At 45.3% G+C, this 12976-nt stretch overlaps 1 protein-coding gene across 3 annotated transcripts in view; it reads left to right on the plus strand.

Annotated features, from left to right (window-relative positions):
* Nucleotides 1-9620: 9620 nt before the first annotated feature.
* Nucleotides 9621-12976, plus strand: part of LHFPL2 (LHFPL tetraspan subfamily member 2) — a 170114-nt gene continuing 166758 nt past the window's right edge. For 2 of the 3 annotated variants that reach the window (XM_058728915.1, XM_058728923.1), the window contains exon 1: nucleotides 9621-10005. The gene's annotated coding sequence lies outside the window, so the exon portion shown is untranslated. Of the gene's footprint in view, nucleotides 10068-12976 lie in introns of all 3 variants that reach the window. The other variant, XM_058728916.1, reaches the window with a different exon arrangement.

Here is a 12976-nt window from a genome sequence, read left to right on the forward strand (position 1 = left end):
TCTCTTGCAGCTGCGTGTTCTGAAGATTAATATACATGCATACCTTACAAATACCCATTAAGGCCAGGAATGGGGGGAGGCTTATTTTGGCCTCCTGTGAATCTGTTAGAGATAGGATGGTTTTCCCCTTCCTGACACACAGGTAGTGCCACGAAATCTGATTAAAGGTTAGCTGTCAGTTAGGTACATGCAAACCCTCTGATCTCATGACAATGCCCTTATGTGTGTCCCCTCGCTCTGTAAAATCTAGACTAAGGTCCAGACTGTTTAGAGAATAACTATGCAGCTCCCGTCGATTGTCCTCTGCCCAGTCTGCCTACCACCCCCACCCCCCAAGTAAGTTACCCTGATTAAAACTCTGTGTAAACTGGACAGAGTCACCTGATTTGTTTTCTGGCCTCAGAGTGCCTTCTCAGTTTGGGGGATGCTTTACTGTTCCTCCCCCACCTTCTAACATACTCATATGAGGGGCACCTCACATTTACCACACCTCCACTGGAATCTATCTCCTGTGCCTTGTTTATTGCCTCTGTGGATGACACAGCCCACCATGTACCACCCGGCCTGGAAACCTGGAGGCCATCCTTGACTTGTTTTCCTTCACTGACCACCCAGCTGGTGCTGTGAGCCCACCATCAGCCCTGATAGAGGTCCTCATCCCCACTCTCCTGGAAGAGTGGTCTCTCCACTTCTGGTCTTATTCTCATCCAGTCCCTCTCCTCTTACCCAGTTCCATTCCAGGCAGAGCAACCTACAACAAGACTGGACCATCCTGGGATTGAAAACTTTTAGCGGCTTCCTGGAGACCTCAGGTTAAACTTCATAGTGGGACTCATAGGAGTCCCCCACTCCCACTCCCCAGTCAGTTTCTTCTCATCTCTTGCTTTTCTTCTGTGTGTGTTCTTCAGCCTTGTGCTTGCTGGTCTTCAGGGCCTTTGTGCATGCAGTCTTCTTTATCTGAGTGGGTTGCCTTCTACTTTTTACGTTATGAACTCCTGCTCCCTCCTGAAAACAATGTCATCACCCCCAGAAGACCTCCTGTAATGCTCTCCTCCTTCTCCAACTGTTTTTCAATACTAATGAGCTTCTTTGGCACCTGCTCTTACCTTTAGCATGGGATTTTTACCTAGACGGTTCTCTATCACTCCAAAAGGCTGGGTGCCTACAGAGGGCTAGAACATGCAAACTTTATATCCCCAGGCTTAGCATGGTGCTCAGCAGTGTGTATTAGATGAACACTATGCATTCCAGTTATTTATTTAATTGTGGTTCCACTGGTGATCAAAATATGCATTGATCTTGGGGTGCCTGGGTGGCTCAATCGGTTAAGTGTCCAACTCTTTTTTTTTTAATAATTTTTTAATGTTTTTTATTTTATTTTTGAGAGAGATAGAAGACAGAGTGCCATCAGGAAAGGGGCAGGGAGAGAGGGAGACACAGACTAGGAAGCAAGCTCCAGGCTCTGAGCTGTCAGCATAGACCTTGACACAGGGCTTGAACCCACGAGACATGAGATCATGTTGGACGCTTAACCGACTGAGTCACCCAGGAGCCCCTAACCATCCAACCCTTGATTTCAGCTCAGGTCATGATCTCGGGGTTCATGAGTTTGAGCCCCACCTCAGGCTCTGTGCTGACAGCCTGGAGCCTGCTTGGGATTCTCTCTCTTTCTCTCTGTCCCTCCCCTGTGCATTCTGTCTCTCTCTCTCTCTCTCTCAAAATAAATAAACTTAAAAAAATATGCATTGATCCTTATTGAACTGTATCCATTCACTAGATTTTAAGCTCTTTGAGTATAAAGCCCATGCTTCATCATCTTTGTATCCTCCTTACACATAGTAAGCAAATGTTTGCCAAAATAATTCCTGGTTGTTGACAGTACAATCATTTCTTCTATCACCTTTTTCTTAATTTCTTTTTATAAATTGAGATATATTTCACATACCATAAAATTCACTCGTCTCAAGTGTGTAGTTCAGTAGTTCTCAGTGTGTATTCACAGAGCTGTGTAACCATCACCACAATCTAATTTTATGAACATATTTGGGGCCCCTGAAAGAAATCCATACCCGTTAGTAGTCACTGCTCACTTCCTCCTACCCCTAACCTCCACCCCAGCCCTAGGCAACACTAAACTATTTTGTTTCCCTACAGATTTGCATATTTTAGACATTTCCTATATATGGAATCATACAATTTGTGCTGTTTTGCTCCTGCCTTCTTTTTTTTAGTCATACTGGCGCGTGTAGTATGGTTTTGCATTTCCTGGTTTGCATTTCCCTAATCACTAATGATGGTGAGCATCTTTTCAGGTGCTAATTGGCCATTTGTATCTATTCTTTGGAAAAATATCTATTCAGATCCTTTGTCCATTTTTTAAATTGGATTGTCTTTTTATTACTGACTTGTAAGAGTTCTTTATATATTCTGGATAAGGTGCCTAATCAGATACATGTTTTGCAGATATTTTAACCAGTTCTGTGTTTTTTTCCTACTTTCTTGATGGTGTCCTCTTATCATACAAAAGTTTTTAGTTTTTATGAAGTACAATTTATGTATTTTTTCTTTTGTTAATTATGATTTTGGTATCATATCTAAGAAATTACTGACTTACCCAAGGTCCTGAAGATTTACTCCTCTGTGTTCTAGGAGTTTCATAGTTTTAACTCTTATATTTAGGTCTTAATCCACTTTGAGCAACTTTTTTCTATGCTGTGAGATAGGGGTTCTATTAATTCTTTTGCAAGTGTATATCCAGTTGTCCCAGCACCATTTGTTGAAAAAACTATTCTTTCCCCACTGAAATGTCTTAGCACCCTTGTTGAAAATCAGTTGACCATAAATGTGAGTTTATTCTGGACTTTCCATTTTATGCCATCTATGCTTATACCTGTACCACAGTGTTTTGATTCTCATGTCATTAAAAAAAGAAAACAGTATAGGAAAACTGTGTAATAGGCAAATTGGAAGAGTGGCCTCTTTAAATTGAGAAAATTCTTTTTGCAGGAATATGGATGTCAAGGGGAGGAAATAAACATCTGTTGGGCACCTATTATATGTTAGGCATTTTGGTAGAAACCTTCACGCACATTGTAATAACAATCATGTAAAGTCATAATAATTCCATGCAATAGGTAGCATTATCCTCACTTAAAAAACAGGAAAAATAGGGGTGCTTTGCTGGCTCAGTGGGTGGAGCATGTGACTCTTGATCTCAGGATCATGAGTTCAAGCCCCATATTGGGTGTGGGGCCTACTTAAAACAAAAAAAATTTTTTTTTTAATATTTAAAAGGCAAGAAAAGTAAAGTTCGTGAAAGTAAAGTAACTTGCTCATGATCCTTTTTTAACCAATGGAGAAGGAAGTGGTATTTATACACAGTCCCTAGGAATCCAAAGTCCATGATCTTTCATAACAAGGAGCTTTTATTACTGCATGCTTAGTGAACACAAACTGCATCTGAAGGCAGTAGAGGTACTTGAATTCATTAACATCAAACATTTTTCTCATGACACTCCAGAAAATTAAAGAGGCACTTATACTGTACTTATACTAATATATATACTATTTTGAGACCATTGTCTAAAAGCAGCATTTCACAAGATATTTAGAGAAATCATTTTTCAACTATAAAAACTAGTTTATTGGCTCACTTTAATTTCACAGCTAATGTTAGTTTCATTTGTATGACCTCAAAATGATTGAACATTATTTTGTATAATTAGCATAGCACAATGCCATTTAGTTGGAAGAAAACCTAGAACGAGTCTTAGTTGTGTGGCCTTGTCCTTAATTCTTTTTTCATTGAAAACCTTCCCAAGGTTGTTCTGAAATGAACACAGGTCACAGCTGTCAAATGCATTCTATGTGAAATAATAGAAGGTTTATAACTGAGAAAGATTTGCAAAATCAGTGAAGTAATGGCATTTTTTTGCATAATTCATTTAATACAAAGCTTTTACATTTTTTCATTATTATTTTAATTTTTTTTTTTTTTTAATGGAGGGCAGGGACAGTATCCTTTGGGTCTCAGGATCTACAGAGTTCAGTTTAGATAATGCGGTTTCAGCCATGACAGAAACACAGTCTAGACAATTCTGTCATTTCTTGTGAACTTTTTACCCTCTCTGCTCTGCAGGGGCACGAGTCTACTGCTTTCTCTCAGTGAAGATGCTGCACCCAGATGTTTAGATTGCCCAGTGGCTCTTATGTAAGGATTCCCATGATTCAATTCCTCTTAGAAGTTAATGCCAGGAAAAAGTTTGTCTAACTTGAAGAACAACTCTGATTCTTTTACCAGACCATGAGAACTGTATTATTCATTGTATGTCATTCTTGCCTTGGCTCTGGGAAGCCCAGAGCTAAATTTAATGCTCAACTGTGGTAAGTCAAGACTGGTAAGAGAACTTATTGCCTTCTATTATTTTTTTTTAAGTTTATTTAGGGAGAGAGAGAGAGAGAGAGAGAGAGAGAGAGAGTGAGAGTGCAGGGGAGGGGTAGAGAGAAAGGGAGAGAGAATCCTAAGTGAGTGGGCTCGAACTCACAAACTGTGAGATCATGACCTGAGCTGAAACCAAGAATCGGATGCTTCACCAACTGAGCCACCCAGGCACCCCTTGCCTTCTATTGTTTTTAATATGAAGTAACCCCAGGGCCACATGGAGATAGGCAGAATACATGTTACGGTCAATAATACTTAATAATTATATTACCAATAGAAAATAATGCATCTTCTAACTCTAGCACTGTGTGAAAATAGGGTATCCAGCAATTGCTAGTTTTATAGATATACATGTTGCACTTCCTGTTTTCAGAAGACAATTGAAAGAGAGGAAAGGAAAAGTTTTCCTTCAAGGCAAGGTTTTCAGCTTGGAGATTGGGTTTTTCAGTCTGGTCCAGATTAGGGACAAGCATCCTCTTCACTGCAAAAAACAGCAGTGGTTTCCTCAAAATCTCATCTCAGCATTGCTACTGAATAACACTGAGAATGTTCCAAATTTTATTGTAGGTACTAATGAGCCTAATTGTAAAATCTTACCTCTTAGAGGTTTTGAGAGCAACAGATAATTCATAATAGAAAAGATAAAGCACAAGTCAGGGACCAGATGTACAGCATTGTTGTAATAAAAGGCTAAAGCATGCTTTCATTGGATGGTTTTATGCCTGTCATGAACACCATAAGACAGCTAATCCCCCAAGCTTCTTTGTATTTTGTACCTCTTCAGGGAAAAGTTTGTAATCCAGGAAAATGTCTGCAGGTGAATATTTGGAATGAATTGAATTTACCAGTTGCATGTTATTGAGCAGCTAAGAATGTTGCTGAATTTACATGCAACATATGAAGTAATATTGCAGTTGAACATTCTCACTGTATGGAAATTTCCACCTCACTTCAGGGGTAATCTCAATTGGATGAGGGCCAGATGGACTTGTTTATGGTAGCAGTGACATAATAGGAGGAAATGAACAGAGCACCTTCTTGAGCTGAGTTTTGCTAGTCATGTGGAATCAAGTTTTGGAACTCTAGGCAGGAAAGCAGAGTACTTCTTTAAGAGAAGTCAATGACAAATTAAAACCCTTGTGTCACTTAGAGAAAAAAGGAAGGCTGCAAGGTAGAGACTGTAGTTTGAAGACAAAAGTGGCCAACAACTTTTAGTTTTGTCAGAAGACAGCAAATGCCCAAAGTTCTGTGTGCTCTTTTCTTTTATGACCTAGCCACAGTGTATTTTTAGAACCATGTTTTCCTTTGGCTCCTGTGTGGACGGTGTCCTCAATACATGTGTGAAAATTAAGGAATCTACAAATCATTGAGATTTTCTTTATCAGGAGCTCTTGGCCCTTTATATCTGACTTGGTCCTACTGCCCTCCTGTAATGCAGTTACTGAAAAATCCTACGAGCTGATTTGCATCTGTAATATTTGTTCTCACTTGGAGACATTTTGCTATCCTCATTCCACAAATAGCCTAGCATCTTGGTAATGAGATTTCAGTACAAATGGGGAAATTTCTTTAGTATTTACGAGCGTCATGTTCACCTTTGAGTTAAAAACTGCCAGTTAGAAGCAGAAAATTAAATATGATATGGCTGAGTCCATTGGATACTTCGGCCAAGCCAATTTCTGTAGCCAAAAAGACCACTCTGTCTCATGTGGATGAGAGCACTGGTTTTAATTGGCCAGAGCCCTTTTGAATCAGGAGAGCTTTTCAAGTCTTTGTGCTCAAAACTGCCTATTCTCCATCCATATTTGTCAAGGAAAACGGATTCTTAGAATTTCAGATGACTTCTTTGTATGATTAGATTCATGGGTAAAAACGCATAGTGATGGTTTTTAAGAGACTGTGACTTTTCACAGGATCTCAGTTTGGTGAACTGCAATTTTGCTAGTTTCCTTGAAGAGATTCTCTGCTTAAATCATTTCATCTTTCAGATGATCTTCAAAAGACATTGATTTCTGAGCGTGTATCTAGATCATGGTTTAGGAAATATCAATCTCTAAAACACGGGGGAGGTGGATTTGAGAGGGTAGTTTTTATGAAGATGAATAGGAAAATTTAAAGTTAATCTATATTCAGTATGCTGACAATCATGAAAATATATCAGATCTGTCTGTTGTAAGTGCAGATTTTATTTGCATTCCAAGCAGATTCACACTCAGAATAGGATACAAAATGTTCGCACATGAAAAATACCTAGCCCTGTTGATGCAAGTTACATTAGGTGGAGTATAATGTTCAGAGAAATGAGTGATTTGTACAGGCAAGTAAGTTCAGAATCACAACATTTTAGCCAGGCACCACTATAATTTTACCTTGTGACCTATCTAGTGGCTCATAGTTATTTTCTTCCAAGGCCTCCTTGTCATTTGACCAAACTCTTCAGGTACCCTTTAATTTCTTATAATTTCTTCCTCACTCGTCTCCCATCAAGTGTTTCTTGAACATGTGGCTAGAGCACATGAAAGAAGCAGCATTCACAGTATCTCAAAGTTCCTCTTATTATCCCTCTTTCTCCAGCTACTTTTCCAGAAAACTGAAGTACTTTCTTCTTGAACTGTATCTTGTAGCATCTCTTTCCTCTGTTGTCCCTCCCTTTCCCATTGTTAATTTTCTCCTTCTCATCAAGTGTCATTTTTCTACTCTTCGGATCCAAATGATCCTCTATGGGGGGAAATTTTAACCCAAATCGCAACAAACACAGTTCTGAGAAAACTTTACTTTCTGATCACTCAGGCGATTCTCCTGTGAATTCAAGGCATAAAATGAGCGTAGACTTCCCACTTTACATGTCCCAGTAGGTATTTACTGTGTCAGCCGTTCAGAAAGATACAAAAACATAAAGCTCAACTCTAGGCTTCAGAGAGATTGAGATGTAGACGAGGCACTAATTTAAATTACACACATATGAAGGATGTAATACCACCCTGTGATTCCACGTTTAGGTACTCACCACAGTCCGTGAGGGCGGACATGTTTGTGCTTCTCTTGGTTCACTGAGGCAACTTCTGTGCCTGAAACGGTTCCTGGCACATGGTAAGGTGCTCGATAGATGTGTGGAATGAAGTACATTCTAATTTCTAAACGTAGAATTAAGTCCAGTCTCCTCCGTTACCAGCCTGTTTCTGTAATGAGAATATACGTAACACAAACGAACTCATTCGTGATTGATATGTAGGGAAAGGATATTAATAAACTGGGGTGGTTGTGTTGGTTCACAAGCAATTGTTCCCAGCGCTTTACTATTTTGCACTACCAAGTAACAGCAGCTACAAGCAAAAACACAGCAGACCGCCAGTTGTGGAGAATACACAGTGCCATGGCTGATGCCCATTCACCTTGTGTTCTTTCTTTTGGATTTTGCTCTCGCCATGAGTTCTAATTTGGGAGGGCTTATTGTCAGGGGGGGAATTCACCTCTTACGTTTAGGTTTTGTGCTTCTCTTCCTAATGCAACAGCCTCAAACAACTCTCCTTCCCATCTCTTCATCAGTTACCTGCATCCTTTTTAAAGGTAAAGTCCTATATATTTACCGTAATATTTATTAGGAATTTAACACGGCCATAAACTCTGCTAGTATGTTTTTTGGATCCGTTACTGTTTTGTTAGTGTTCTAGTTGCAATGTTACATAGATTTGGGCTCGTTTGTTGCTAACCCTATTTTCCCCATAAGCCTTGTTATTTCTAGCATATGATTTCACAAAATGGGAAGAACACACACATCCTTTTATAGAAGAAATGTACTACAAACTTCAAGTTCAATGAAGATAAGTAGGATTTAGCTGTGGGAGAAGATAAAAGAGAGCACTCCATTTCTGGCAAGAGCATCAGCAACTCCCAAGTGGATACAGTATGGAACCTTCTGGGAGGAGGGAAGGAGTCCCAGCTGGCAAGTGAGGCTCTGAGGAGTGGGTAAGTGGAGGGGTTTGAACACAAGAGGTTTAAATTCAGGATTTTCTGTGGCGAAGTGCCTCCGGAGAGCTTTTCAAACAGGAAGTGGCCTGCCTGAGCAGTGCTCTAGAACCATTACCCTGTGGGCATGTGCAGATGGATGCCCCTGCAAAGAGGGTCAGAGCAAGGAAGGGGGGCAAGGCCACTGAGATCATTAAGGCCCCCAAACAGCTAGAAGCAGGAAGGTGGACTTGGACTTGGAAAGGACAGGGCAAGTGGGAAGACCTTAAAATGCAGAATCCAGTGGGAGCGGCTATGGCATTGGAAGAGAGGTTCCGGATTGACTGGTAGGGTCTGAGTTCAGGCGACTGGTGGATACAGGTATCCCAGACCAGAGGCAGAGAAGTTGGGGACAGGAGCAAGTCTGACAGGAAAAAAAAGACAAAAAGGGTGTGCCCGGCCACGTCCCCAAGTTTAAATCACAAGAAATATTGCCACCTTAATTCGTGGCCATTTAACTGTAGTTTTTGGTGCCACTCTGGGGTGGCAGAGGGGAATCAGTCCCCTCTCCAACAAGGATGCCTTTTCAGACTGTCGGCTAAAGTGACTTAGGAATTCATCCTGAAACCGTATTTTGGGCAGAGGAGAATGTTTCAAAACCCAAGCTATCTCTGTACAATTATTCTTTGTGACGGCTTGCAGTTTCCTCACCTACAAAATCACAGGGCAAAGAAACTTATTCCTGGAGCCTCCTCTCCGGGAGACGAAGGTGAGGATGGGGGTCCAGGCAGCCCCAACCCACCCTCCCGCTTAGCATCCCCGGGGATCACCGGACAGACGTTTTCCCGCCCCTCGCCCCGGCCTGGGGAACTGCTTTGGGCGCTCCAGGGCCGGCGATCCGCGGAAGGCGTCCGGCCTATCACCCTCGACTCCGACTTTGCAGCTCCCCGCCTGCGCCGTGCTCATTGCCGGCGCTCCTGAGACGGTTTCCCGAAACTGCCCCCCGAAGGCTCCCCGCCGCGGCCCCGGGGTCCCCCGCAGGATTCCAGGAGGCGCCGCCGCCGCCGCCGCCCGGCGGGCGCAGTGACCCGCTCCCAGGCCCCGGGGCCTCTGCCCCTCCTCCCGGGGATCCCCTTTCGCCAACAGCCTCCCGGGCCCCGCAGGACACTCCCCTCCGGAGGCCGGGCCTCGTCGGCCCGCCACCGCCCCCGCCTAGCCCCCGGCCGCCCCGCCCCGCCCGCGCGCCGCGCCGGGAGAGCCCCGGGCCCCGACCCCTCCCCCCGGACGCCCGGCCCGAGAGCGGGACCCGGGCGGCGAGGGTGACTGGGCTGCGGCGCGGGGCCGGGTCCTGGGCAGGGAGGCTCGGCGGCCTCTTTCTTTCTCTGCCCCCGCCCCTCTCTCTCCTTCCTCCTTGCTAGCCCCGCCGGCGGCGGCCGAGTTCGGCACTCTCGCCTCGCCTCCTCCCCCACCCGGGGACCCTCTCCTCTCCCCTCCCCTCCCTCGCCCGCTCCTCCCGCCGCCTCCTCCCTCCCGGAGCGGCTGGCTGCGAGGAGGCGTAACGGAAAGCCCCGGCGGGGGAAGGCTGCGAGCTCGGGGCCGGAGACGCAGAGCCGGGCCGGGTGAGTTGGAGTGGCCGGGCCCCGCGCGTGCTGCAGGAGGGAGAGCCCGCAGCCCCGGCCAGGTGGGGCCGGGCGGCGCCGGCGAGGGGGAACCCAGCCCGGGCGCTGGCGGAACCGTCGCGGCCGGCGGAGCCGGGGCTGTGTGCGCGGCGGCTGGCGCGGGAACTGCGCTCCCGCGCTCCCGGAACCCGCGGGGAGGGAAGAGGACCGTCCCCGGGACTGGGACGGGTGTCGGGGGCTGGGAATGGGAGGGATCGGCTGTTTCTGCTCTTACCGCCGCGGCTGCCGGCAGCAGAAGTGGAAAAATTGTGCCTGGAACGGCGACTTGCCGGGAAGCCGGCGTGAGCCGTGCTCTCCCGCCGCCACCGACGGGCTTCGTCCGGCCGTTCCCGCGGGCACCCAGGGCGCACGGGTCTTGGGCGCAGCTCGGCGCCGGGCACTGCGCGCCTGGTACCGCGCCTCGGGGGGTGGGGGTCGCTGGCTGGTTGCCCGCTGGTCGCCCGCGTGGGGCCTGGTGTATGGCGTGTGGGTCACGCCGGCCACAGACGTCAGCTGCTTTTCAGATCTGGGCTGCATTTTTGTGGGCAGCGCAGTGATTTGGGGTGCCTGCTGGAGGAGGTGGGCGTGTAGTGGGGGAAGACTACATCTGGGATGGGTGGGTTGAGCCCATGAGATGGGGTAAAGAACTGGAGGAGACTGTGTACTTGCTTCGGGATGTTTTTAGGCTCAGGGTCCCCCCCCCCCCCCCCCGTTTTCCCTTCCATTCAGTGGTCTGGTGTTCTTTGAATTCAGAACAGCAAAAGGGTTTTTCTTCGATCCCGTTCAACTTTTCTCTTAATCCAGGAGCGTCCTGAGTTTCAGGGGAGCCCGCGAGTCGTTTCAGTGGGAGTAAATGAGAATGAAGACAAAGTCTTATCCCCCACCCCCATCTTCACTCCCCCCCCCCCCCCCCCCCGCCCCGGACCATTTCCTGTATTTCCCGTTTTCTCTCTGTGATTGTGTGCGTGCGTGGAGGTTGCCATCGGTAAAGTAGAACTTCTGTTCGAAATCGCAAAGCAGCCCCTGTGGACCAGAGTGGGTTTGAGCCAGAGGGAGGAGAGATGTGAGGGGGAAGGGGAAGGGAACTGTTAGAGCCCGGTCCCAGAGAGTTAAACCTGAGTAACCAAGTTCGAAGGACCGTTTATCATGGGCACGTTGCTTTTGCTTCCCTCTCGAGCTTGAGAGCTCCACCCCCGCCAGGTTTAAGCCAGGATCGATGCTAATTTCTTTGGCGTTGCCCTTTCCTGCGTGTTTCTGATTCTTTCCTCCTTTTGTTCTTTAAAAAGCGACTTCTTTTCAAATTTAGGAGATAGGGAGTACATGCTAGTAGGGAGATTAAATGTCTTGAAGACAGAGAAAAGAAATAAAACCCAAGATGACCATTTCTTTTTGCTGTCATAGTGTGATAGGCTTGTTATTAATCTGTGTCAGAAATCTCATGCTGGTGAAATATTTGAGGGGTTTGAAGTCATACGGCTATTATGTTATAATGCTATTTTTTCCAAGTGGTCACACAGAGAGCAGGTAGTGTGTCTGGTTGTGGTTTGCAAAGGGTGCGGCGAACATTTTATAAAATGCCAGGAAGGAAGACACGGTGTGTTGCAGGAGATGATGGGGGTGGAGAGGGAGAATCATTTGTCTTTAGAGCAGTCCAATTAGGAAGAATAATTACACTGCAAATGAACATTCTCAAATATAATTTGAATCATGATACACGAACCAGTAATTTGTCTTTAGTTAGGAAAAAGGCTCTTTGTGGATGAGAGCAAAGCGATCCCTTCTGGAAAAAGTAATGTGTACTGTTCATGCATGTAGATGGGCTCAAAATTGATGGAACCTGCTTACAAAGATGTGTAGAGTGATGAATTAAAGAAAGAGATTTCACTGCACAGAGCAGGCAGGGCAGGAAGGAAAATTCCAAAGGAGAAGACAGAGAAACAATGTATGAAAAGTACATAGTCTTTTTTAATGAACATTGTATACAGCTTCTTAACTTTAAATTGACAAAGGAGGAGGCTAAACCCTAGGAGGACCCAGACTGGTACTGTTGAGTTCCTAGAGGTGCCACTTACTATCTGAACCTTGGACAAGTTACTTAATTTCTCTCAGCCTTGGTTTCTGTATCTATAAATTGGTGGCAGTAAGAGTTCAAGTCAAAGACTAACCTTGAAGATTAACTAGGATTACTTTTGCATAGGATTTAGGTGGTGCCTCCTGCTAAGTGCTCAGAAAACGTTAATGATGGTTGTCAAGTATTTCAAATGCCCTGGAAAAAGCCGTGCCATTCAAAGAGCTGGAATGGATACCTGATTTAGAGTAAACTGTGGCTGCCTCAGGCAGACCCTGAGCTGAGGCTGTACCCCTGCCTCGGGCAGCCCACAGGCAGAAACACTTGATCTTTCTAGAACTTACATGCCGCATCCTTTTGGCCCATTGTGGTCAGCCTTCTCTGGGACTCCAGTTCTGGAGAGTGTAGCACTGGTTGTGTTTGGCTCTGAGGGCAAGAGCACAGGTGTGGGTGTGCAACTGCAGGCCTCACTGACTCTGTGATGGCAGGTTCTCAGGTTTCTGATCCATGTTTGAGAGAACAAAAACAAAAAAAACAAACCAGCAGTGGGCAAGGTGCATGCCTCTTTGGGAATCCTAAAAGCAACATTTTACTCAATGCATACTGCTCTTGGAAAGATACAAACAGTGAATATCTAATCTCTAGAATTTGTTCCAAAAAGCAATGGTTAAGGCATGTTCTAGGATTAAGGGTACACTGGCCAGTTTTTATTAAGGTTGTATCTAACGGCTAAGTGAACAAAAGGCATTCTTAGCAAAACACTAGTTATTGAGCAGGGCAACTATACTGTATACTGCTCTTCTAATTTAGGAGGACCGCCTATTTGGTCATTCATCTACTGTTTTATCCTGTCATTCAGCAAAT

Source organism: Neofelis nebulosa, chromosome 1 (assembly GCF_028018385.1).
Source record: "Neofelis nebulosa isolate mNeoNeb1 chromosome 1, mNeoNeb1.pri, whole genome shotgun sequence".
NCBI classification, from domain to species: domain Eukaryota; kingdom Metazoa; phylum Chordata; class Mammalia; order Carnivora; family Felidae; genus Neofelis; species Neofelis nebulosa.